The 27,995-nt window shown below is 39.4% G+C and overlaps 1 protein-coding gene across 10 annotated transcripts in view; it reads left to right on the top strand.

Annotated features, from left to right (window-relative positions):
* Positions 1–27,995, top strand: part of FAM110B (family with sequence similarity 110 member B) — a 116,021-nt gene that overhangs the window by 4,419 nt on the left and 83,607 nt on the right. For 6 of the 10 annotated variants that reach the window (XM_055704503.1, XM_055704509.1, XM_055704511.1 and 3 more), the window contains exons 2-3: positions 895–1,003; positions 26,933–27,065. The exons of 1 other annotated variant lie outside the window; for it this stretch is intronic. The gene's annotated coding sequence lies outside the window, so the exon portion shown is untranslated. Of the gene's footprint in view, positions 1–894; positions 1,004–22,234; positions 22,303–26,932; positions 27,066–27,995 lie in introns of all 10 variants that reach the window. 3 more of the 10 variants (XM_055704504.1, XM_055704512.1, XM_055704502.1) reach the window with 3 other exon arrangements.

Raw genomic sequence — 27,995 nt, 5'->3', positions numbered from 1 at the left:
AGTTATTATGCAAGGAATTAGGGAGACTTCATGTCAAATACTGTACATAGTTCTGGTCACTTGTGTACAGAAAAATATTAAATTCTAGCGGAACACGTACAAGGGTGTGCAGACTACAAAGATGGTGGGGCGTGAACAGTCTGGAGTTAGATGAGAGACCAAAACTTAAGCTACACTGGCTTTGGTACCTTACTAATGGCAGAGATGGGATATAGCAGCTGCTTATGAATTCCCTGGGGCAAATTCTTGGAGCAGAGGAAGGGTCATAAACTGAAGGCTCATCTGTAATTTTGGATTAAAAACTTGACATACAGGATGATTTGATGGCTTGTTGAATGAATGTTAGAATACTGTACATGGGGAATTCAGAATGAGTTTCTTAACTCAGATTTTGGATGCCCTCCCAGCTGTATGTCTCAAGTCCCAGTTCAGTGTTTAAGCTTGCATGTGACTGTTGAGGAAATGGGCAGTTTGGGTAACTCAAGCTACTAAAACTTTCATGCTTTGGTCTTCACTACTAATCAACACAAATAGAAAGCACCTCAGTGGAGGAGGTATGATGAGCAGAAATCCTTATTTTTGGGGAGTGTGTGTTGTGCAGTTGCTTGATAGTGAAGGGAATTTATAACAAGGAAAGCCCCCCATCTATGGCATTAGTAGCTGCTGCTTTTTCTTCTCTTTTTAATGTACAATGGACTGGAATAAAGTATAACTCATAAAATATTAAAGATAACCACAAATTAACATGCATGGGACAGAAGATGAATAAATGGAGGTTCAGGCTGAAGGTCAGGATGGCTGACTGGAACCCATAAATAAATAAAAGGATTATGCTTTCCTGTTGAGTGTGTGCCCGTATCTATCCTTTGCCTGATTTCATGCTTTCTGGTCTAGGAGTGCTCTGTGGCACTGCCTGCATCCTCTTGTTTGAGGACTGTGCTCCTGGGAACAGGAATTGGAGGCATTGCCTTGGGAGGGACTTGGGCAGAGCCTTGCACAGGAGGTAAACTGCAGGACTGCTGAAGACCCAGAGTGGGGGCTCCCAGCTGGGAGGATGCGTGCTTGTCTATGGCTTTGTTTTGAAGTGTAGTACTTGATCTAGGCACCGATGCAGAGATATACAAAAGCCAACACAACTTAACTGCTGGGAACAAACTGAGGTATGAGATATGCCAGTTCAGACACTTTCTCTAGTGAAAACTTGTCTGGTACACACTGAAGAGACATGTGCCTCATAGAAAGCGTAATGATGGTGTGTGTGGTTTGAAGGCTATGCCATGTTGACTTAATTTGATCTTTGCTGTAGCATCAGGGTCTGTCCATTTATAAGGTCTCCTGTAGCTGGGCTTTGTATGCCCGGTCAAACTTCTGGAAGTTTTGAGATGACCCTTCAAAAAGGAAGACTGTGTGTCATCTGTGTGGAGCTATCTTGAGAAGAATCATTGAGGATAATAAGGTGCTTTGAGTGTGTTTATACATCAAAGCAAGATCAGTGCCTTGATATTGCTTTATGTCTATTTGTTTTGAATTTATAAGGCAGGTGTTGTACTTCCTTAGGAATAATCCAGTTGCAAACTCCTTTCCAGCGTAGTTTATTAAAAATCTGAACTACTAAATTTCAGGCGTTTGCTTTAAATGCATGTGTATTTTTGTGTTTCTTCTCTGAAGAGGAGCTGTGTAATGAGCTCAATGTGTCAGCATCCCCCATAGGAAATAAACGTGAAGAGATTGTGTTGAGCCATCAAAAGAATAATTTAACAATCCCAGGGAAGAATTGAATTTATTGTTTTGGTAGCTTTTAGCATGTATTATTAGGCTATTCGCTTATTGTGTTTTTTCATTTGCTCCTATTGCTCTTTTATATAAGTGTTGAAAGTATCATTAAAAAAGATGACACAAGGGCTATGCTTTGCATTTGTATAGTGTCTTTCACTTGACGGCCTTTGAGTTCCAAATATTAATGGATGAGGTGGAAAAGTTATTTCAGATTTACAAAGGAGAGGTTCAACCTAAATTCAGAGTCTCTAGTAAATCAGAGAGCAGTGCATTTGTCTCCTGATGCTTTGCTGTGTTCTTTAAAAACAGAATCACTCAAATAATTTCCTGTTACAACTTGAGGTCTTGGAAAAGTCTGCACTAAGAAATGGGAGGAAATGTTTTAAGACTTTATTGGACAGGGAAGATAACAGCAGCATCCAGTATTGTCTGCAGCTCAAGCAAGTAGAAAGGAATATGATTCTTCTTAATAGGTCAAGGAACTGTGTGTTTGTGGTGAGCATGGTCAGTCTGGGAAGCCGAGAAATGGACTGGAGTAAGAAGCAAGTGGTATAAGAGACCCAGGTAAAACCTGGAACATGCACACCTGAAAGAATAGAAGAGAGAAGATGTGATTGAGGAAATGAGAATTATGGAAAGACTGTGAATGAACAAACTGATGAACAGGGAAATGAAGGAGAAATGCTTATATATTACACATTAACTCACTGTGTGTTAACTGGTGTCCAAATTACATTGGAAAGCTGATGTTTTAATCATCGGTGTAATGTAACTGGGGTATCTCTTCACTGATTGGGGTTGCACTGTTTAGAAAAGCACTTTTTGAATGAAGAGAGGTTACAGTGAAGAAGGAACAAAGCAGAACTTAAACTGCAGGAGAACATTTTAGATGTATCTGTAAATTACAGTGGCTTGCATAGTTCAAAAACAAAGCAAAGAAAAAGAAGACTTGTGGACGGAAGAAAGGTTGTTCTGCAGCCTTCTAGTGGTTTATCTTTCAGATTTCCACATGGTGTTTTTTTTGTGCAAACAGGAGTGTCCTTCTGTTGTGAATACATCATCGGTAACAGAGTCTTCCTCCTCTTTGTCTGGTACCTCTATATGGTATTAGACAAGTCACTTAAAATAAACTACCCAAATTCAGGAGTGGACCCAGACCTTTGGATTTGTAATGACCTTTGTATGTTGTCTTTCTCTATTTGACAAGTTCATCTGTCCATGTTACCATTTGGAAGGTCAGGGGGTCACTAGGAACAAAACTTTCTTGTGTGTGTATGTGCATGTATAGATAGGTGCAGCTTAAACTAGGATGGAGGAGAATCATTTAAGTAATGGTTGGGTAAACCGCTTTTCAGTTTATGATGATAATATACGTTTTATTTGTACTTTATATATATAGAAAGTAATGTTGATGTGATATGCTTGACAGACTGTTACTTCTCCTGTCCACCTCCAATGGTTTTAGACTAGCTTTTTAATCTCTTAATTAAGAACATTGTGTCATTTCCCATGCATGCATATACTTCAAGACTACATTTAGAAAAATTCAAATTTAATACTAACATTTGTAAATTAGTCATGTAAGTACAAGTAGTTAAAATGTGATAATTTCACTTGTGTGTTGTATTTAATTGCAAGATTCTTATTGTCTGTGTTGTTTTGCCTTTCTGAGCTGTGATATTACTGAAGTATATTACTGTTGAGTTTTCCCAGTGTGTTAGTTTTACATGTTGAATGGTAATTGCTGTGAGTGACAATCCTGAATGAATTTAAATGGTAGGCAGCATGAATAGGACTTCATGGATTGCTTTTGCTGCATTTAGATAGACGATATTTTCTAACTGAAAATCACTTGTGGCTGTCAAGACTTCTCTCTACATAATATGTGATACAATATCTGGGCATTTACTTATAAATCAGTTAATTCCATTAATTAATATCTGCTATTAATTAATATCAGAAACCAGAATCCCAGTTCTGCAATACATGAGATTTCTGCAATGTGTTTATATAAATGCTTGGGGAATACTTGCAGACATGAAGGTCTGCTCACTCAGATTTCCTGCAAGACTGTGGCACATGCTTTGCTGAAGGATTTCAGATGTTTTAGTTAGTTTCTTCTTTATTGTTGCTGTGTTGTCCTCATCTTGCAACATTTGCTGTGCAAGTTCAGGGGGTTACTCCTGTTGTAGCATTGGATCCTATTGCAGTAAATGAAATTATGCATATTAGGTTAAGCTTTAGAAGTTCTAACTGGAATGAGTCCCCCAAATGTTTGTGTGTTTAAAGCCACACATTTCAAGTTGGTTTGTTGTTGTTTTCCCCCCCCCTTCTTTCTTCCCGTTTGATCAACTGTGGGGAAAAGGAGAAACTGACTAATGAAGCACAGCATACAGGAATGCACAATGTAAGCACTTGAATTTGGAGAGACAATGTTGTTTTCCTCTGATCTTTGCTGTAATGGTTTGAGGTGTTCACTTGTGATTGAAATAAATGAATATGTTTGTTTAAAAAAAATCTGAACTTGATTTTTTTTTTTCTGATGGCCTGTTTATTATAGCAAGTTTGTGCTATCACAGAGTTTCTATTTTAGGAATGAGGTATTGCTTTTTTTTTTTGTGCAATTGAAAGATGATCAGTATCATTTCTTTCTTCCTTCCCCCTCCATCCCCCTTAAAACAAAACAAAACCTTCGGTCCTTAAACAAAAGTGTCTTTGTTTTTACATTTGTTTTATGAAATTGCTTAAATCCTTTGGGAAAAGCTTTCCTCTCACAGGAAGAGGGGGGGGTGGTGAAAAAAACCCCTACTAAAGCCAAAACCAGCAAGCCTGCTACCAGACATCACAGTGTTTTGCTATCTGAGTGATAGCAGATTGCATAAAAGAAGCAATTTCTCATCTTAATGAATGAAAAGTGCATTGCAGAAATGCACACAAATAGACATATGGCTTTCACTTGGCAAATGTATGATTGGTAGCATTCAGGGCAAAAACTTGCTGTGTACCTTTCTTGGAGCTTTTTTGGACTGTCACTGTCGGAAATGGAATTTTAAATGGGATATGTCAGAGCTCTGAGAGATGGAAAAAATCAGCTGCTCTCTGCTGGGCTGCTTTTTTTAATTTGTTTTTTGTTTGTTTGGTTTGGGTTTTTTTTAAGCCATTTATTCCTAAAAATCTCTTGGTTCTATGTTTTTTGGGCTGTTCTGATGCTGTGGCTGCAGTTGTGAAGCAATCTATCTTGGTACACTAAGCAGACCTGTGAATTACTCTCTCTTGATGTAGGAATCTTGCAACTGACAGCAAACAAGTGTTAAGTGAGAGGATGAACCATAAAGGCCGAGAACTAAGTGGAATACCACCCTGCTAGTTTGTCTGCTTGGGCTTTGTGCAGAAAATATACTAAAGAACAGGAATGCTGATGAGAGAGAATAAAATTATTGCAGCAGACTTTCTCCCAAATGTCATAAAAATGCAAAATTGAGTCAGTGGCCTACTATTCTCAATCACCTGTATTATGTGGGCTGAAAGGATCAGGGATGAAAGAATTTTTTCCAAGGAAATGATGAATGTGAATGAAAAAATAAGGAGTCTTCCCCTAATGCCAGGAGGTAAGTGCTTGTTTTCTGTAGAGTAGGAAGTCAGGCACTGGACTGAAACAGTGGTTATAGGACCATCCTGGAGGACACCTTTGTAAGCATTATGTGGAGAATTTGGAGTATGGTGGCCTCCCTGGGGTCCAGTAACACCTCACATATCTCCTCGCGTGTCAGGCAGCTCTTGGACTTTGCTTGACATTCCCTCTGTTTGTGCTCTGTATTGCCTCTGTCTCCCTTCTGTCCCCAAAGGTTGTGCTGTGGGAACATTTGCAGTGTGTGCTGGGCTTCACTGTGTTCACAACCTGTGCAATCACTGTGACTTTGATACTGTGCAGCTAGGAAACAGCCACGTCCTCATGACTGGCTTGTCCACAGCATGATGGTGAAACCTACATGTTGCTTCCTGGACTTATTTCTGTACCTTAACCTTGTAGGTACAGCTGCTTGTCCTTCTGGTGCCCAGGAGGGAAACTGTGTGCTCTGTGGTGTCTTCTGGAGTACTGTCCTCACCACTTGCAGAGAGGCATGTGCAGAGGTGATTATATGGGTATTCACCTTATGTTTGAAACATTTTTAAGTGCTTTTCATGAAGACCAGACCAGAGAATTATAGGCTTAGGGGAGACAGAAGTTGAGTTAACTCGTGCTTTGCTGGCTGAGAAGAATTAGTGTTTTCATTAGTTGGCCTAAAATGTTAACAGGCAAAGGCTGTAGGGAGACGCCCTGTCCCCCAGATATGTTTGGTTTAATAAAAGATAGGATTTCTCCTTCTGAACTCGTTATCCAAGAACTGCTGTGAAGGTATCAAATGATGCTGTTTGGATTGTTGCAGTCAACTAATTTGATTGCCATATTACTTCTGAATGACTGCTACTGAAAAGACTTTTTATAAGGTGCCCTGCCCCAGCATGAAATCAGGTCCTCGCACTCCACCTCCTACATACATTTTGTTGCCTTGTGTGGGCTGCACTGGTCAGCTAGGGAGTAGAGAGGGATATTCGCCTCCTGGGCTGTTACGGTCAATACTAATCAAATGTTAGTGATGACTTGCTTGCTTCACTGCCAAAATAGCAGGATGATATTACATATTTTGGTCAGAGGGGTCGGCGGAGCTGTGGAGTGGAAGAACTTCCCTCTCTACAAATCCATTCTAATTCTCCCATTACCCTTCATTCCTGTTTTGCTGTGGGGTCAAAACATTTCCCCTGAGAACTCTGTTTCCTGTAGGTGTTGCAGCTGAGGTGGGGCAAAGTGGAGACTGGAGGGACAACAGGTATCTGGAAAGCCCTGGCAGTATTTGCACTGAAGAATTGTTCTGTGGCTTAGGAGCAGACATGGTTAGTTAGTATTGCAGTGCTGCAGGCTGGTGGCATGTCACCTAGTGCTGCGGTTTGAGTCTGAAGGTATTGCAGTGTAAGTCTGGCAGGAGGGCAAGGAGTAAGTTCGTATTATGAAAGTTGTGTTACAGATACTGTCTAATGTGGATCTGGCTGCTGTGAGGTTCCAGTCTTTCTGCCATGTCTTTCCCATGCCTAGAACTTCCACTAATTTAAAGCTGAATTTCTAATGAGAAACAAAACCTGTTCCTTAATCAGTGTGATTTGCTTTCATAGAATACTTCATTCAACTTAAGTGCAAATTGTGAAAGCCATCTAATATTTGAAAATGAAGTCAGCTGTTCTCAATGTTGAACCAGGCTGAAGAGTCCTAGCAATCCTTGTGAAGTCCTCCTTCAATGAACTATAATTTGGTACCATAACATACTGAGCTGAAAGAAGCAATAAACCAGTTCTGCACTTAGTCCTTTTTACATTACAATTCTGGAGTTGCAGCAGTGGATTTACCATTGTTTCCTTAATACCTTTCTCTTCTCATTAGGTAACATATAGAATACCAAACTTCTAAAATCCACTTTAAGTGGTATTAGAATAACTGATGTGTTGGAGTGGAGAAAATATCTTCTTGTTCTTTTGTGTAACAGTCACGTGGATACAGCTTTTTTTCCCCCTCTGTGTTTGAAGCTGCTTTGCCGGGTTAGACAGAGCTGCACAGATCTTCCTAGGCTGGGATTTTTCTAATGTCAATGTCAGAACTCACTTTTTCATACCTGCAAAGATTGCAGTCTCTGACAATGAGACATACCTCACTTGAGTTCTGTTTATCTTGTTCATCAAGTCAAACAGCCCTCACAATTAGTATCCATGATCAACTAGCTCATTGGCATGACAATTAATAACAGTAGAAATGAGAAAGTAGGAAACTCTGTGGTTGCCGCCCTGCAAACTTCACTGGCACCTCTAGTGAGTGTTCTCCAAGGCTAAAGGAAGATGTGGAGGTTGGTAAGGCTATGGAGGAGGGAATTAAAGTGCCGGAGTATGGCCGGGTTAGTTTTGGCTGCTATGCTTGGTACCTCTGAAGACTCCTGAGAAAGGAGGGAGTCTGCTATTGGGGTGCTGTCCAGTGTCTCTTTTTTTTTTTTTAAATTTTTTATTATCATGTCTTTGATCACATCTTCACAGGCTTTGGCAGCTGAAAGTGTAGGAGAAATTCTTTCTTTTGCTGAGAAATTGCAGAATGTACCTGCTTAATTTTTCTCAATTACATAATGTTTTCTTTTTAATCAGTTATTTTCCAAATTGGGAAGAGAAGGGATGTGTTCTTCATGAAAAGGGAATGTATTCGACATGGAAACCTGTGTACAGCTTTTTCAGATGATTTAAAAGTACATTTCAAAACCGATCTGGATTATCTTGAACTATATAGCTGATCTTCAGCTTGAATACATATGAAATGTAAAGTGATGTAAAATGAAGATGTCTGGTTTATTATGTTGTCCGCTCATAAAATACAACTAACTAGTCAGAAGGGAAAATCATCCTGGCAAGAAGATTCTAAGTACTGCTTTTCTGTCTCCATTGTTACTTTTCTGTTGTTGTCTTAAATTTTTTTCAGTTAGAATTTTTTTTTCCTTCTAACAATCTCCAGGATGTGTGTTTAAACTAATGATTAATCCTTCATTTTTGATGCCTGTAGTACTTTTATGCTAATGTATATAGATGAACAGGTCAGGACTTGACCCATGTAATAAAAGTGCCTTAATTTACTCCTATGTACATTTCAGGGCATAGATATTTAAAAAGGGAAGAAAGAAATCAAGAAGCATGAGCCGGTGCCCAGTGTAGTAATTACTGACACTTTTGTCAAAGTAGCCACCATCTGATGCTGTTTTTTTCTGTTCCTGCTGTAAAAGCAGCTCATGAAGACACATGTGCAGCGAGGCAGAGGCTGAGTGCCAGCTTGGGTCAGAGTCTTTCCATAGTCCTCCGTTTGGTCTTGATGGCAGGACGTGTGTGTTGGGCTTGGCGTTTCAGCAGGGTGTGCCTCATGGCCATGCTTCTTGATGTTCTTGAGAAGGGACAGCCCCTGGGAAGCCCTACGGCTCCCTGCTGTGCCCCAGGTCCGGGCTTCCTGCAGTAGCCTGTGGTATGTGGCCTGGCCTGCCTCTCCCCTGGGACTGGAGTGTGGCTGGCCTCTGGGTTGGACCATGGGGTCTACCTAGCCATCCCTCCTCCATTCTGTGGTGTCCCCTACCTCTGGTTCTGTGAGGAATGCTCAGTGGGAGAGCCACAGCTGACTCCTAGGGCTGATGGGCAAGGAGCCCAACGGTGCAGAGCACTTGCAGGTCACAGTCAAGGTTTTGCATTGTAGGGGAAGAGAATGTAGCAAACCCTTCATCCAAAACACCCTGGCAATACACAAAGTAACATTCACAGGAAAATGTATGTGCGTGAGACAGGGAAAAGGAGTTGACAGAGAGCTCTGGTTTACGATTTGCACCACTTGACGGTGGGACCTGCAGCATTCCTCAACATTCAGGAAACATTATGTAGATGTCCGCAGGTAGCATTGAGTCATCTTGGACATGAAAGACTGAATCCTCCTCCCTATCCCTTGATATTTTTGCCATGATATGATGGTGTCCACATGTGTACACACACAAATAATATTCTTTGTTTAAAAGTCCTAAATGTTTCTGTAGGGACCTGATCTAATCCTCCAGATGAGCTTTGCCTTTCTGCAGCTGGCTTGGGCCAAATCTGGGGAGACAGTTACAGTACATGGTCTGTAGCCAAAGGAGAAACGTTGCTCCTTTGAAGACCATTAGGTATGATAGGAATGTAGTCCTTAGCGGCAGGGCTGGGCTCAAACTCGTGTCCTGCCCTGGGCTTTGGAGAGGTTCTCCACAAGTCCTAAACTGTGGTGTTGCTCCCCCATATCTTTTGAAGGGCACTGAATGGACTGGTGACAAGGCAGTGTGAGGTGGGAACCTGGTGAAACATATTCCTCAGGTTGCCCTCTCAGGTAACTCTCCTAAAATACCTCAAAAGCTTTTACTTCTCAATTACTGCCTGTCACTGTGTTGCTTTGTCTGGAAGTACTTACTTGTAGAAGTTCTTGCTGGTGGTATAAGATAGCTTGGCAGCATCTATGAGAAAACAGTTATATGGGGAAGAGGTTATTTTGAGATTTTTGTCTTATCTGGAGAACTACCAAAAGCTGGGAAGTGCAAAATACGTGTGGGGTTTTTTTCCCCCCTGAAATTTCACACTGCTTTTCAAAATAAATTCTTCTGCCTTGAAGTGGGTGAGTCCTTGCTCAAAAGTACTGTTTCCCGAATGTTCGTATTTGAGCCAAGAATAAAATCTTTTTTTAATGCATTTTTTTCAGAGCCTGCCTTTGAGAAAGAAATAATTTAGTCTTCTTTTAGAGACTTCATTCTCTTTATAGAACACAATGACTCTGCTTTTCAGAGAAAAAACAGAATTGTAGTGAAGATGCTTTGTTGCATTTTTGGCTTGATTTTATGCAAGATAAATTTGTTTAGCATTTAATACAGTAAACTGTTTTAAAAGATAAGTTATATAATTACCATGAACTTTTAAATAACCATTAGTATTAGTACTTGATTGTCAGTAACATCACACTGTAATAATACCAGATACAAAATAACTGTCTGAACCTTTCGTCTTACTAAGCTGAAAATCAAGGATGTGGCTTTGTAAGTAGGAAAGTAGCTGCAGATATAGCCAGATCTTTCAAAGATGGTTCTTGCTTTTCTTGTTTATCCCTATTTACATATCTTAATTATGTAAAAGTCTTCAGTTTGGAAGCTGAAGTGCTATTTCTCCACATGTCCTTTAGTATCAGCTCAGTGAGTGCCAGTTTTTAGGAGCTTGTTAACTTGCCTGTGACAGTTTCTTCATAGCTCAAATATGGCAGCTGATGTCTGATGCTTTAAAATAATAATGAACACCATACAATTCTTTGTATATTAGTAATGTGATCCTGTAGCTTCATTTCAAACAAGCAAGGATGGGTGCGGTGTATGCAAATAAGTTACATCTCCCTTGCTTTGTGATACCTGTTGGTGGACCACAGTTGACTCTTCAGACAAGTAAAATTCCTCGTGGTAGAATATGAAGTGGTACTAAACCAGCCCTGATGGCAGTTGGCTTGTCATGTATGCTTAAGGGAGAACAGTCAGAAAATAGCCCGCAAACATTTCCACTTCTCAGTGATAAATTGGGGTTTTATTATGTCAGCGTTGGCTACAAATGGGTTAGAAGTTGAAGCCAGTTTATGGACAAATCTCGCCAATTAAATTCTACTCCACTTCAAGAGAAGCAGCACCAAATGTAAGCAAATGGTCTCTTGCTACTTTGGTATTTAAAATTCGATGACAAAATGGCTTAGGATGGAAGGCAGTAGTATCAGTCTCGGTGTAAAGTGGAGACTTCTCAAAGCTGCTGCACTGGAAAGTATATTGTTCTCTGTGGTTCTCCTTTTTTATTGCGCTCTATGCGAAGCCTATAATCACAGGATTTAGAAACCCCTCACCATGCACTTTTAACAGTGACCTGTCTTTCCATGAAACAAAATAGGTCCCTGTACTTCAGAATGGCTGACATTCATTTAGCTTCCAGGTGCACCAGGAGAGCTCCCAGTGAGAGACAGCATTCCTGAGGTCCCAGGCCCAGCTGGAAGTTTCCAGCTGTAGCACCTAATGCAACTTTGCTTCACATTGTAGCATAAAAGTACCAGAAAAGACTGTGTGAGGCAAAAGGAGATGGTATTTAAAGATGAACCTTGCTCTTTACTAGTCGTTTTGCAGCACCAGATAAATGATATTATCTTTTAAGGTTATTTTGTTGTTAGCAGAGTTCCATTTTGTTTGAAGGATCCCTCCTCCCCTCCTCAGTTTGTGAAGACCTCTAGCAAGTGCTTAGATTTCCTCACTTAATCCAGGAATTTACCGAAAGGTAATGCAAAGTTCACAGAGTAGTGGTGTGGTATGACACTGTCAATTTGAATTATTTAGTATGTTAGCAACAACAGGTTTTTCTTCTGTTTTCTTGAGTTTTTTTCTCACTGTCAAGTCCATTCCCAGGAATGATGGGTTGAGTGTACATGTGTAGCATCCAGGTATCATTCTGGCAGAATTACTGACAAGCTAATGTGTGTGGTTATTGTTTGTTTTTGAGGAAGGTAGATAGTCCACTTCCTAAACTGAAAAGAAACTTTTCTCAGACAAAGCTTGATCTTTCTGTAAGTATTTTAAATCTGGCCTGTGTATTGCAGGTGCATGCCCAAACCACATGCTGCCTAGTGACTGCTACCTCTGTGGACAGAAGGATTAGAATAGAGTTTCAGCCCTAATCCTGGGTTTCCTGTGCAGATTCACTTTACAGTCTTATTCCTGTTTAGTTGCCTCTGTGTTAAAGAGCAGGTTTTTATTTATACTTGCTCTCAAAAAAACTCAAACACCAACAAACACAAACCAAAAGGCACTAACAATATTATTTTGATTTTTATTGTATTGATGAGCTATGTAAAGATTTATGCCTTCCCTCCCCGCCCCCCCTTAAGACTCTTCACAGAATAGTAATTAGCCATGTGCTATGCAAATTCTTGCAATAAAAGGATTTGGTTATCTGGTACTTAAAACTAAATGACAGCAATTTTGGACTTAGGTTATTTCAAAGTATCTAAATTATTTAGGATCTGAAGTCTTAATTTTTTTCGATGAATTCCTTAGTCAACTTTTGCTTACTTTTAAACTCTACAGTAAATATATACAGTTTCTTATGTACAGTTGATATCCTATAATAAAAAACCCAGTTTTTGTCTGCCTCAGGGCTGCCTCTGAACTGACCTGCAGAATTTTGTGAAATGTGAAAAATAACTTGATCACTTTTTTTAGTGGTTTTTCTTTTTGTACTTTTTAGGATCTCTGCAGTTTTAAATGTGGTTTGCAGAAATTGAACTGCATCTAAAATTTAATATTGGTCAAGACAAAATCCTGCAGCTAAATTGTTTACCAATATGTTTAATTGATCAAGAAGTTGGTGAAAGACTACTTTTTCTTACACAGTTTCTTTTTGGTTTTCCTCAAGTTTTGTATTTATGGATCTATTAAATAATCTGTCATCATTAATTAAAACTCTATCTAGCATACAAGCTGGTTTAAGCAATAAGAAAATGAGTTTCTTGGTACTCTTAAGAAATTTAAATGAACTGTTTTCAAATTGTGTAATAATGGCATGTGATGGCCTTTTGCTTAAAGAAAAAATTACTAGAAGCATATGTTTGCGGTGTGTTACTTTTTTTTTTGGCCAGGTTTTCATGCCTTAATTTCAGTTTCTTTACCAGTCTATTGAAAGACTGGGCTTTGTGCAGTGGTGAGACCTCTGAGGGTTGGTGTGAAAATACGGAAAATCTAAAGTCAAAACTTCAGAGGTTTCAAAGCCTGTAAGTCAGTAAGATATTTGACACGGAGATGGAGTTAATTTAGATTTGTAATAGCACTCACTGTAGTAGATGCTACAGAAACATAAATCTGTGCTAAGACATGCAGGAAAATGTATGGATGTAAGTGTAGTTATACGGCAGCCGTGGAAATTTCAGATATTGACAATTTAACTGATGTGTTTCTGCAGAATGATGGCCAGTGTTCCCTTATTCTCACTACTCAAAAAGGTGGTTAAAGAGAGAATTAAGCCTGTTGGGAGATCCTGCTAATTAGCTGTTGTGTCCCACATTGAGGGAGTCCTGAGCTGCCCCCCTGCACGGAGGGAGAGGCAGGGAAAGGAAGTTCTTCCATCTCTGATCCATATATTTTTAATCTCCTACTGTTATTACTCAGAGGCCTAAAAATATACTGGATTCTGTTTATAAAAGAAGATTGAATACATGTTAATGTAGCAACAATGTTTTAGGTAGTTTAGGCAAGAAAATAGCTGTTGTATAAAAATGCCTGCATAATTGTATAGTCTTCCGTTGGCATGCCTTTGAGGCAAATAAATTTGTTTTCTGTACAATTGAGGGATGGGTGTTTTTTTGATTCTCATAGAAGCTCAGCAATAAGCCTTGAGCACAGAATAAATTCTTTATCCTGTGTGATTTGTGTATATTTGTCTTTTAAATCTGTTTAACAAAATAGTGCAACAAATTTGGGATTAGTGACGTGCTAGTTAGCTTTGCTGAAGGAGGCTGGGACAGAAAAATGGGGAAATTCACGTTTTTTGCATTAGATATGATTAGCTGGCACAAAGATTAGCTGTATCATGCATTTCTTTTCAAATGGTTTCTGACCTCATGGGTGCAAGTAAGTTGTGATCCAGCTGTAGCAGTATAAAATTGGCAAAGAAAATAAGCAGGGGTTTTGTGCAGATTTGTATATTGGCAGTAAAATATTCTCAGCTCATGGGCTTTCCTTTTACCTCTCACAAATTTAAAAATAATGTTGATTTAGTGCCAAGTGTCTGTTGTTACATATGCCTGTTTGCATTTTAGTGCTCTTTACTGCTTTTAGTGCCTTTATTTTTTTCTCTGGATCCACTTCAACCCCTATGATATGACGGGCTGTTAATACCAGCTTAAATCAGGTATTGCTTGCAAAAGTTTCTGATACATTATAAAATAAGAATTTTAAATTTTAGTAACATGAAGTCTGCACTGTAAAACCCTACTTTTAATCTAGGCTTATTTGTTTAGGCTGTGTTAAATCCATTCCTAAAAGTACTCAAGGGTTTGGTTGGTGGGTTTTTTCTTGGGTTTGGTTTTTTTTTATTTTCATTTGAGATCAAATCTCTTTGAACTGTGTAGACACGCACCTGTGCTCATTTTAATCCCTGTGTAGTTTTCATCAATTATCACAGCAGGCAAAAAGAAACTCAAATTGTAAAATGCTTTTGAAAAGTAAATACTTTCAACCTGGGGTTCAGGTTTCTGTTTTAATCAAACATCATCTGTATTCATGTTCCTACACAGAGCTGGGTAAGGGAGTGGCATGAAGAGCCTTTTTTTTTTTTTTTTTTGCTTTTGTTTTCACTATGAAATATCTGTTTAGAAGTGCTCTGGTGTATGCTGAGTATAATATGTTAGTGCTTGTAGAGGAAGGCTGTGTTGTGTGTGTGTGCATAGGGATATTTTTTTTTAAAGCTGGAAAAAATCTAGGCCAAGAGATTTCATTCTTATTAATAACTTAAGGCTTTATTAAAAAAAAAAAAAAAAGTCTTCCATGGCGAGAAAGCTTCCTGACTGGGGCAGCACTGGTGGGGAAGGAACCTGCTACCCTCAGACACCAGTGGGAGCATTTCCCTTTCTGTTGGGGTGTTAAAACGTTCCCATTCCCTGCCGCGTGTTTGATTGCCACCCTAAAAGCTCTCAGGGCCGTGCTCTTTGTGCATTTCTCAGTGCGGGGCCATGCCTGGGGCCGAGGACCCTGGGTGTTCTCCCGTGCTGTGTGCCTGCTGCCCAGCCTAGGCCCCATGCCAAGTCCCCAGCCCGCGGTGCCGCCTCGGCCTCCTGGCAGCGGGTGATCGCCTTCCACCCAAAACAGGACTTGTGGTGTTGCTGTAACAAACTCTGGCCGTAGGACTGAATTTATTTTTTTCTTTTTGTGAAAACATCCCTGTCAGCAAAATAAATAAGTACGAAAGCTTGCCAATTCTTGTTTTAATTCCTTGGGAGATACTGAAACATGAAGTCTCTCCCTGGGCCTCGTCTAGCTTTCCTGCTGCTTTTCCTCAGCAGGCACTGCTCTGTGTGTTCGGTTCCACAGCGCCTCAGCCCAGTGTTAAATATGTAAACTGGGAAAACTGGGAGAAGTGGTGTTAAATATGTAAACTGGAACAACAGGGAAATTCTTGGCTTGTTCAGCTGCAGTAATCTACTGCATTAGGGGTTTAAACAAACTTGGGGAAAATCGTTGTTATGAAGCCTTTAATTTTCCTTTAAGCTTCTGTGTCACCCTAGAACCAAAAGCAAAGGTAGTAAAATTAGAGTAATTAATCTTGGAAGAACTTACACAGGGGATGTAATGAATTTTCCATCAGTTTGCAAGTTCTGTAAATCAAGATAAGAGGCTGCTCTAAAACATGCTGTTTGTAAGCTATGGCTGCTGTACTTGACAAAAAAATTAGGTTGTTAGATGCCATCTGTGTTGGTATCTTGAGGTTGTTTCTGGAGTAGTTCCTTCAAATGTGGAGGTTTAGAGAATTAGTCTGTGTTCCCCTGTGTAATGCTTTATCAAGGAGTGCAAAACTGAAAGAGAAAAGGTCATTTTAAGTTAAGAAGTTTGTGTTCAGAACTCCTGTATTGACACTTCCCTTTTCTCCTGTTCCTGCCCAAGGTCTTGCGGATGTGGGGGAGGTTGGAAAGCCTGCCTGTCTGCTGCTAGGGGACCTGACAACGATACCTTATCTGCTGTGCAAAACTTGGTTTCATGCTAACAAAAAACAAGAAACATTGTATTTATTGCTTTTAGGGAGAGTCTTCCAATGTGTGGAGCTGCAGGTCCTAACTTCCCCAAGCGAGATGTGCAGAAGCCTTAAGACATTGTAGTCAGCCTATGTGACTAATATAATTGCATCTTTTTCTTGAATAACAACTGTAGATGTGAAGCAGACTTTGAAGTGAGGTAGTTGACACCCACACAGGACTAAATTATAACATCCCGAATAAATTGCTATGCAGTGTAAGTGCTGAAGTATTGTCAATACAAAGAAAGTTTGTTCCCAACAGTTCTTGGTATGTTGGAAATCACTTGGAATTTGCTGGATAAAAAAGTTAACTTGCATGGTTAGGTAATTTGCATGTAAACCAAGCAAAAATTATCAAGATCATTAAAAACATACATTAGGAGAGAAAAATGTTAAGTGTATTTTAAGTATACCTATCAAATTGTTCACATCCCATGTATTTGATTGTAACTTTTATAGTTAGAGACCAAATGGTGACTTTTGGTATACTACTTTTTCTTTAAAGTGTACTAAAATAATCATTGCCTATTTTGTGGCAAGCAAATTAAAACATATTCTGCCTGAACTGCATCATATGAAACCCTTCAGCAGGGTCTGAGGTGGCATGGTTCTCAAAATTTATCCCCTTTCTTTATTAGCACACAAACATAATAACTGGAAACTTAAATGCATTGTTTGTACAGTATGAAAATGTAGTAGTAGAAACGATAGCACTGCAATAAAGATGAAGGTAGAAAATCTCTTTAGGTGTTGGACTTCATTTTAAAGCTTGTTCCTTTTGTCTTTAGTGCTTTTGATACTTAATTTCATATGTTACACAAACATCCTCTTAGATGTCTCATATATTTGAGCTTACAATTCATAATGTTCAAATTCAATGTTTGGGGTTAATATGTGCTTGGGTGCCTATCTTTGTAGATACTTACACTGAATTTTCCTGCAGAAAATTCTGTGCATCTGCTATAGCAAATCTTATGGAACTTCTACAGGGAGAATGCTTTACTGACATTTTATTAGTCTGTTGGAATCGTCAAAATGCACATCATTAGGTATTGTACTGGAGTACTGTCTGGAATCCTGTGTCCAGTTCTGGGTTCCCCATTTCAACAGAGACAGAGGACTGCTGGAGATGGTCCTGGGGAGGGCTACAAAGATGATGAGGGGACTGGAGCATCTCCCTGATGAGGAAAGACTGAGAGAGCTGGGCCTGTTTAGCTTGGAGGAGAGGGGACCTTATCAATGCATACAAATATCTGGAGGGCAAGTGTCAGGAGGATGGGGCCAGGCTCTTTTCAGTAGTGCCTGGTGGCAGGACAAGGGACAATGGGGTACAAACTGAAATGGAAGCAGTTCCTTCTGAATATGAGGAAGAACTTGAGGGTGACAGAGCCCTGGCACAGGCTGCCCAGAGAGGCTGTGGAGTAGTCTTCTCTGGAGACATTCAAAACCCTCCTGGACGCACTCCTGTGCAACCTGCTCTGGGTGAACCTGCTTTAGCAGGGGCTGGACTAGATGATCTCCAGAGCCCCCTTCCAACCCTGACTGTTCTGTGATATGAGTGCCTCCTGTGAAAACTACATGTTTTGGTCAAGAAAAATGTTGCATGTATTTTTGGAGATCTTCTTGTAACCCAAATGACCAGCATTATTTTGTTAACTTTGAGATCATTTGCAATTCCAAAGATTAACCGGTGCAGGTATTAGTGGTTCATCTCTATTTCTTAGAAAAGAATTGCTAGGTAGTTTCAGAATGAGTGACAGGGTAGGATGATCTCTTAATTGCCCTTTGGCTTCAGCGTAGAAGAGAGACCTTGCTTTATGGACCGATGACATGCAACTGGCAAGCTGTAGCCTCCCATGCGTCCTTTCTCTTCCTTTCTGACTGCTGCTGTGAAATAACTATCAGCTTCATGAACTCTGTTCCTATTGTGAAAGATTCTTTTTTTAAAAATATTGTATGCTCTTTCCTTCTTCCCTGACCTCAGCACTGTTAAATGAGGATAAGAGTTATCAAAGGAAGACTATGGCACGTGGCAAGCCCTATCAGCTGTCATCCTTTGTGGGACTGCTTGATGTACTACTTGATATTTTTTTTTTTAAGGTATAAGAAAAGTGTCAAAAGTTTATGGCTATGAGTTGTGAGAACAGTGTGAGAATATAGTCTCTTAAGCTTCTCTCCTGGTTTGACGTTTGACAAAAAAAATCAAGGCCCAAATCAAGGTCAAACTGATGGAGGTATTCTACAGCTGTTGCCACTTTTCTGCCTTACCATAGGGACCTGATGCAAGGTTGATAAATGTTTAGAAAAGAAGCAGTAAGTGGCTGAGTCCTCAGAAAGGAAGTGTAAAATCTGATTCAAACTGTTGATTTATACCACTCTTAACAGTAGTAGTTGGTTTGGCTGCTTGCCCCTTGCCTGTGTTTGCCAGCTTCCCGCTACTTGGAGTGGAGCAGTTGCCTGGATTCGCTTCCTCTGGGATATGAAGTGCTGTAGCACTACACTGAAATTCTGGATAGTAATAATACGTTTTTTCATTAAAATCTTCTAATCAATAACCAGATTTTGATAACTAGTTTTAAACAAAGTAAATAATAAAGGGATCTTCAGTGTTTTTTACTTCTGTACAGAATTGCCTCAAATAGCCCGTTTCTAAGGTCGAGTTGCATCACTATATGAAGTCGTTACCTTTTCTGCTTCTCAGAATTGTGGTGTGCAGCACAAGAATCTTATTTTGCCCCCATGGAAGGTAGACTTTACAGAGCTGGCATGCAGTGTTTAATTCCTGCTTTTTAAAACATCTACTGCGTTTGAACACTGAGCCTTTGGCCTAGGGATGGGCTCCACTTCTTGTGGTCCAGGGAGGAGGGCTCTTGGTAAGACATCCTATCTTCATGCATCGCTGAGCATGATGCAGGGACCTCTTCTGCAGCTTCATTACTTAGATCATTGTTATCCTATACCTAGCACTTTTTTTTTTTTCCCTGCAAGTGTGATACCATTTTACTATTCTTATCAACGATGATAGTAAAGTATTGAAACAGGTTACAAAGGCAGGCATTAAACTGCTTGTAGTTTTTTGTAGTCCAATATTAGGTATATTTAATAAGCAACAATCATGCTTTAATGTAGTTTCCAGGAAAAGTTTGTAGTGTGTGTACTCTGAGGAGTGTTGACCTGAGCCTCACTGAGTCCCCAGGCTGGTCAAAAGTTGCGGCGTCCTGGAGTACTTCCCAGTTGCATACTGTCCTGGAGAGCTCCCCTCCTTACGTCTGGTGCAGATGAAACCTGGGTGTGAGAGCCAAAAGTTGAGCCAGGTCCCCAAGCTTGGCTGGTGACAAGGAGTAGGACTGACTGCTGCAGCAGACAGCACATCTGTGCCTGGCTGAAGTCTGTACGGTACTATATATTGCTCTTGTACCTGGCTTTTCTTCACTGTTGGTATGTTTTTATGAATACTTTTGGTGCTTATTCTCTTCTGCTTTGAAAAGGAAGTTTTAGAAATAATCTCTGATTCATGTCCTCTTCATATATTTGACTCTGTGGCCTGACCCTAAGTCAAAGCTTTGCACATCTTCTTCCCAGAGAATTGGACTGTGGGTTTTTTTGAAGCCAAGCTGTAGGATTAGTATTTCCTATCATGGGCAATCTACCTGTTTCATGTCTGTTGTTAGTAACATTTCAGCTTTTGACTGATTTAAAGTTTAAAACTGAGTTTGTCTGTCAGTATCCTTTCCTCCTTCATCTGTAAAACATCTGAAGAGGAATAATTACAATTGAATAAGCAGGAATTTAGTCTTCCTGGTTATACTAAGTTGTAAAGAGAGAATTGATAGTCTGGGTGTGATACAGGGTAAGCAAGTGGCTGTCCTCAAGTGAATATAGATTAAACTAAATTCTTGCTACTTTGAGGTTTTAATAACTTGCTGATGAAAATTCTTTACCTGGAAACTTGCATGTATAAGTATGGGCTGGAGAGTATTTTAGGCCAGAGGAAAATTTGCCTTTACAGGCTGTAATGTCCGTCTGTATTTCAGTCATGCTTAATGAAATGATAAATTGATGACTTTCCCTCAGCTGATTCCTCCTGCCAGTTCTTTCTTATTTCTTGTGAAGTGCGTGACTTTTTTTGTTGTTGTTGTTTTTGTTTTGTTTTAACCTCTGTGTTTGCAAATGTCTCATTAATAATTTGTACTTACTGTAGTTCTCAAGCTTGTATTGCAAATTCAGTTCTTGTTGTCTTGGCCAGTGGGCAAATGAAGATGACCTGAATGTGTGCGTGACTTGGTATTCAGTAACCATCTGGCACTTTCATACTTCCTGGTCTTCCCATAGATCTGATGAAAATGCCATGCTGCCTCTAGTCATGCAGGTACTTTGGAGAACCACTCTTGCAGTGTCCTGGCATCGTTCCCTGGAAAAATTGCTTGGGGAGGTTTTACCTTGGCATCTTAACTGAGTACTGAAAACACAAGAGCTGTCTTGATCATTTAATGGGACTGGATGTCATGCTTATTGTTTGAATGTGGGTCGTTGTCCCTTGGTCATACCCAGGGGAGAACTAACACAACTTGTGGTGGTTCAGTACCCAGATAGAAGGCTTAGAACTCCCATTTCTCTTGCACAGCGTGTCTTATGCAGATACAGCAAGACAGGGGGTGCAGAAGATTAGAAGCTACAGCAAATTTGTTTTATAATTTGCGTAAAAATCCTACTTCTCCAACTATGGCTTGATTTGCAACAGAAACAATCATGAGTCCAAATCTGTTGAAGGCATTAAGGAACTAACTTTGATGTTGCAAAGACTTTTGAAAGTGTCTATGCGTTCCAGAGTATCTTTCTTAAAATGATAATGGTGTCACTATTAAAAGCCAGAGAAAAGTGTCACCCTTGTCAAGTCTAAAATCTGTCTTATGCACAGTTCATGTTTTTAGTTCCATGCTTTTGTTATGATTAGTAGAGTTCCAGCTCTACCATTAGGTGCTGCTAATTTTTGGGAAGGTTGTTGTGAGAATGCAGACAGGGTAGTGTAACATATATGATTCCCTCTTCAGCTGCATACAATTATTCATGAAAATATACATGTGAGTGTCTTGTCTTCAGATTTTTCCCAGATAGCAGGCAAAGATGGTGATAGTGTATAGTTGCTTCCAATGTCTGTCCTAAAGTCAAACAGATTCCTTAGTTTCCATCTCATGAACTACAAAGTGGTTATGCTTTCATGGGGACAATGAAAAATGAATAAAGCTTAATTGCAAACTCAACAACAAAAAAAGTTCAGGTGTTATACCCAGGCTATCTTTCACAAAACTTTGGACATTACTCTTTAACATAGTGTGTGCTGGCATGTTCCCTGGATCATCCATAAAGACTCAAGAGTACACTGTTTTTTCTATAAATGGAAATCTCTAGGGCTCTGTCCAAGTCTTAAGCCATTTTCAAGACCTCCAAGTCAATGAATCACATCATTGTCCCTGAATGAGTGATTCTTAATTACTGATGCACTTTTTGGGAGCTTAATTGACTTTTTTTAACTGCTAGAGAAGTCACCAGAAACTTTTACAAAGGGGGTCTCTTCTTTTGCCTTGATTTCAACTTCTGTACCCTATTTTATGGTTCTCTGTAATGTTTATAGTAATAAGGCAACATGGTATTTTTCTATTCCCTTTCACAGGAAAAACTTGAGAAGCTTGATTGTTCTGATTAAATTTCCTAGTCATATTTACTTTAAATCATGGTACCAGGCCCTTTATTTAACCTGTCTTTTTTTGTCACTTGAATCATTATGCTTGCATTTTGTCATATAACGTGTTTTTCTTGCTGTTCAACAGTCTTTATTCCAACTCTTAGCTTGGCCATTATCACCAAACCCGGGGACGTTCACAAGTGTACAGGCTTTTCTCTTCCAAGTCCCTAGGCAAGGGGTTTATGTTTGCAGAGACCGAAGATGGTAGGAGGTTGTACATTTGTATATAAACTTGGTTCATAAATTCCCAGTTGCAGTTTTTTGTTGGTATCTCTTGAATTGTGCTTGTCATTTCAGCTGGGGAGTACTTTCAGTCATCTTCTGCTTTCAGTGGAGTTTCTTGAAGGAATGGTTCCCCATGACAGGTGTGTCCATCCTCTTCAGTAACTGCCTATCTTAGGTGTTTGTCTTAGAAGACCTAAATCTGACTGTTCTTTTCTTGTCATTAATTTGCTTGACATCTGACTGTTGTTCCTCAGGTGCGCAAAGAGGATGGCAGGATGGAAACCCATCAGGTCCATCCATACTGCTGCTTTCTTCAACTACTGAAATTTCCCTGCCTTTCGTTGCCCTCCAAGACGACCTTTTTACTTAGCTTTGGAGTCCTGTTTTACTGGACTTCCCACTGATGCTTAAGAACCCCAATTGCTTCTATCAGAACATCTATACTTATTTTCATTCATATTTTAACTCTAGAAAAAGGAAACCTATCCTGCAGGACCAGGTAGCACACTGGCCAGAAAAGCTGATTTTCTGTGTTCTTCCTGATTTTGGTTTTTTTTCTATTATACTTTCTTGACTGACTGTGATTCATTCCAGGAAAGTGCTAGACTTCCATTAAAAAGTTCCTAGAATAAATGCAGATTTTATCATTTGCCTTTATAAACTTATAAGTAGTCCAGTGAGGAAGATTAGAAGGACAGAAGCTCTGATTTTGTAAGTAAACAAGTGATTGCATTAAGGAATCAGCTGTGTTTTACTGAGAAATGGTGCAACACTACATATGGATCATAAAATTACAGCTTGTCTGTACCTGATATGTGTATTTCCTTGGACAGAGTGCTTAATCCATAACTGATACAAACCTTACATGAAACCCTCAGTCCTGGAGACTAGAAGAAGAGAATATCTGAGAATGTGGGCAGAAAACTAATGAGGGTAAAATGAAACTCTGGTTTTTGGCTCTTCTCTTAGATGTTTTTCAAACATGCATATGTACACACTGTACTGTAACTTCCCCTGAAGTGTATAGCGGCTGGATAGCTGTGCTGATTGATTCAGAGTCTTCTAGTGAGATGCTCATAGCTGCAGGAGTAGTGGTAGTGAAACTGTGAGACTTTCAACGATGTGCCTGCCTTCCAGTTGTCCAGTTGATGTAACGCTTACTTGGGAAAATTAGTAGTATTTTCATCAAACTTTGTGGTAAGGCTCCTCGTTTCTTGTAGGTGACTGACTTTATTTATTATTCTTGGTCAAAATTTTTTTAGCAGTTGTGTATAAAGTCAGAAAATGTGAAAGATAAGTTTTCCAGCTCAGAAGTAAAACCTCCAATATTGAAGATACTTATGCATTTATTTGCCAGGAAAAGTAATATAAAGTAATACTTACAGTAACACTATGTGAAGTATGAACATGTTAACATTAATTGTGGGAAGCCTGACTTCTGATTTTTCTAGGTTTCTTTAATTTGATTCCTCCATCTTTTCAGTAGATTAATGATGAATAAGTGAGCAGGCTACAGTTTAGGGTTTTTTTTGTTTTTAATGAAAACATGCCTGTCCACAGGGGTAGAAACTGCTGGAGTTAGTGGATATGGCCTCTTCCTAACAAAACTCCCCTAATTAATTTTTCTGAAAATTGTGTTTTCTAAATTGACTACGCCTTCTTAATTTGTTTGATGTGAGCTTTTGACCTGAAAGCTATAGAGATGTGAGAGTAGTGACTCAGCACCTCTCACCTGTGAAAATTTAGGGTCTGCATTAAGCAGACTGATATTTTTTCTTTTTTTTAATTTTTGACACAGTATTCATTGGTAAATACTTCCTTGTTTCTTAGTTACGTGTGCAGCTGAGTTCTCCTATACCTCTTCTGCTTTGTTAAATAACTATTGTCTCTCAGGATTTGTGCTCTATTTGGCTGCAGAAAGCACTCGTATCTCTTTTGGCACAGAAAGTAGATTTTATTTGAGTAGCTAGATTCTTCCAGCCACCTAGTTTCAGTTTCCTGACTTCAGTTTCTCCCCAGTGACAGAGATTAAGGTAATGCCTTATCAAAGCATCAAGTTATCAAATGCTTAATTGTCTGCTGCTGAGTTTCCATATCAGCTTATTTATTTGTCAAGAAATCCTATGTTTTTGAAGACTTTAGTTTGGGTTATGGAAACCTCAGGGTAGACTTGAATGAGGTTTGAAGGTTTCGATCAGTTCCTTTGGGATTGTTAGAATAAGAAACCCATTCATTCATTCATGGATCCTTCTGAATTAGGTTTGGCTTCTCTTCCTTGAGATGTGTATTTTTGTAAATACTGAAACTTCGATTTTATACTTAGCAAGAGAATGAAAGAGAGGAAGAACGTGGCAAGTGAGGATGAAAACTCTTTAGAAAGAAAGCCCAAAGGCTTGTTGATACTGGACAGTGAAGCAGGAAACGACGTGTGTCATAAAAGGCTCCAGCTTGCTGGATAAAGGCTGAAACTCAGGATGTAGTCTATAAATATAAAAGTTTCATAAAAATATTTTAAGTGCAGTTCTGAGTGCCTCAGAGAAGCTGACTGGTAACTGTGCAGCTACTTTTACAGATATATGTATTTATTTGTACATGTGCATACATTCTTACTATACTTTCTTCTTTAGACATGAATATATTCAACTTGGTGGTATATATTTCCTGTATGAGACTGGTAACATTATCAGCACCAGATGTAAATTTGGGAGCTACAACCTGTAATATTTGCAGACTCTAAACTATCAACTTAGTGGAGAAGCAGAAAGCAAGGAACTCTAATTTCAACAGGGCAGAAAGGGAGGAATTCATGAAGCTCAGTATTTTCCTGCACAAAAAGACAGAAACTTGTATTTCCACAGTATTTTGTCACAAGTTTTTCTTTTTAAGCAGCACATCTAGCAGTCTTCTAGGGATTTTGGGGGTGTGTATTTTGTCTTGACCTGTTGGCAGCTGTAAAAATTGTTACTTAACTTGGAGATAAAAGTGCTTGTATTTGAACTTGCTCAAGCTGCTGGCCAAGAAACATGGTTGGAACTGATTTACTAGCTGCAATTAATGGCCGTGTTCCCTTTTTTCCCCTCTGACTTGTCAAATATGAATTTATAGCAGTCTTAAACTATGAGTTGCTGCCATTCTTTTGCTTGCAAAGTTGCTTTAGTTTTGAGACTGAAATGAGTGTCAGTTCAGAATTACTCCTTAAAAGTACAGTAATTTGGAATATCAGAATAATTAGTAAGACAAGAGTGTAGTTTTGATCGTTAATCTGTTGGTTGGGCATTTTTGTACTAACCAAGGCAAGGTTGGAAAACTTTTTTTTTTAATCTCCAGTGTTTTTATAATGCTGGGTTTTTTCCCCCGCTCTTTTACCAAATACCAGAATAACAATACTACAACATTCCCATAGTAACTCAGTAGCTCTAATGCTATGTCACTCTGAATATGCTTATGCTTCCTCTTGTTATTTTTTCTAATTTATAAGCACTGACACTAAAGTGCCCATCTGTCTCTGAAAGCCTTCCATTGTTACTCATTTTTGTTGTACCACTGTTTCAAAAGTGGCCAGTCTCCAAGACAATGCTCCATCCACCTGCCCAACACAAATGAACCCTCGTCTTAGGTGTATTAATGTCAAGATCCAAACTTGGACAGGTTCCCCAAAGACTGGGAGTGGGGAAACCCGAAGTAATTGATATCTGACAAGTATTACTGCCCACTTGGTGTATTAAACTGTATGAGACAGTTCTTTTATTGAATTTGTGCTTAAACAGTTTCTAAAATAGTTTTGAGATTTGTGTTAAAGAAACCCTGTGTTTCTTCATGTCTGTAATTTGATTGCAGTCCTGTTTCTAGAGCGAATAACTGATCAGAAGATTGAAATAATTCGAAACTGCTCAGAAATGTTTGCTTAAAAGAAGCTACAGTGCCATCTCCTTGTGCCAGTAAGGTTGCTTGAGCACATGCTGTCAAATAAAACCAGAAATCTCAGGTACCCAAGTACTTTTCTTCTTAGAGTATTATGATTGGAGCTGGTCTTACCTTCAGGTAGCATGTTGAGAAAAAGAACATAAACCTAAACAGGGATGTACATCACATCTTGTAACCTTATAAATTCTGCATGGCTGTTTTGCATGTAAGAAGCAGGGATGAATTGCATTCATTTCAGGAAGGCAGTCTCATTGTTATCCTTCCCTTCTGATGGTGGAGTTTATGGATTTTTATTTTGAATTTTTCTGAGCAAAAGACAGTGTTCTGGAATGCATATTTAACACAGATTGCTTTGTCAGCTAGGTGGAGGTCATGCGCGGGGAGGTAAGGTGGTTTGCAGACTGGGTTTCTTGCCTGCAGTGGCACAGCACTCTGTGACTCCCCCAAAAAGATGATGTCTCGCCAATTGTGCTCAGTGCTCTGAAGCATTCCCAAGGCAAGTCTCTGAGCAGTTTCAGCATCAGGGAAATAATGACATGAGAGAAACTCGGAATTGAGACCTGTAGGTCACCCGTCAAATTTCAGAGCTTGGAGATTATGCTGTTAGGACTAGCAATATAAACACTAGGGGACATCTACAGCTGACTGAGCATTTGTCTGGTATCACTAACCACCTCTTTGCAGCCTTTCAGTCTCCAAAAGAAGACATACATTTCTGGTTTCTGAAATGTATGTTGTTTAAGCCAAAAGATTCAACCTAAAAGGGTGCTTGTTGCTCATCCTAAAAATGTGGCTTTGATGAAGCATGATGATGAAGCTAAATGCTTTCCCTTGCTGTGTCTCCAGGCACTGCTGCAAGGAGCTTCTGGGAGTTCCAGGGCTGAAGAGACCTGTCTCTGTCTGGAGACCTCTTGGTAAAGGTGAAGACCTCCTGACAAGCCAGGCAGCCTTAGCAGGAGCTCAGAAATCTTATATCAAGGTAAAGAGATTAATTTTTCAAGCAAATGGAAGTGGTTCCTAAAATTTTCAAAATAAGGATTTCTTTTATTAATAGGTAAACACCCTAATTGCATCTCTAAGCTTTTTCCTTTTGTGTGTATCACTGCTTGTTACCTGGTACAAATGGTGTCATAGCAAATGCTGGGGACAACGATGATGATATAGTGCATTGTAGGTTAGAGCCAGAAGTAAATACTTAGAAAATTAGTAGGAAGATAAATATGCAGTTTTTTGTTGACAAGGGATCAGGCTGTTTCAGAGCTCCACAGCATGCTTTGTTTTTAGAAACATATCCCACTTCAATTGCTGCACTCAGAGCTTGCTCTGAGTGGCCACAAAAATATGGAAACACTCTTGGATGTCTTCAGCAATGGGAGGAGAATGAGGTTTGCATATGATGAATTTCTGTTTACTGGCACTACAATTGTTTCTTAGTATGGTCATCCAGATCTCATTCTTGCTTTAAAGGACAAGTGCTGATGGATGAAAGAGAAAATGTGACCTCAAGAACTTTGCTGAACCTATCAGTGCTACAGACCCAGGCACTTTAGGAGATTTGACTATACTATGGTTTTGTTAGATAGACGAGATTTTGAATGTAGTGATGATATATGCAGAATCTTTCTTTCATACTGAAGAGATTAATTGAACTTTGTGTAGGGATTTGGCTGAAAAAAGTGAGTAGTAGTGGAAAAGTTTTCTACAAATTTCTTCAAGATTAAACGTTGGTCCTTCTAAAGGTCTTCCAACTTGTGCATTTTTTTAAAAATAGCTGTTGCAAGGCGTTAACCTCATTGTTGGACGGTTCCTTTAAATAAATATTCCTTGATTCATCCAAGAAGAACTGCAAGTTTTTCTTGTTAATCCTTTATTGATCTTTCTAATTTAGACTGGAGTTAGAGCTCCAAAC

Source organism: Falco cherrug, chromosome 3, assembly GCF_023634085.1.
Source record: "Falco cherrug isolate bFalChe1 chromosome 3, bFalChe1.pri, whole genome shotgun sequence".
NCBI lineage: Eukaryota > Metazoa > Chordata > Aves > Falconiformes > Falconidae > Falco > Falco cherrug.
The sequence above is the reverse complement of the archived record's forward strand: the minus strand, read 5'-3'. Positions and strand labels throughout refer to the sequence as shown.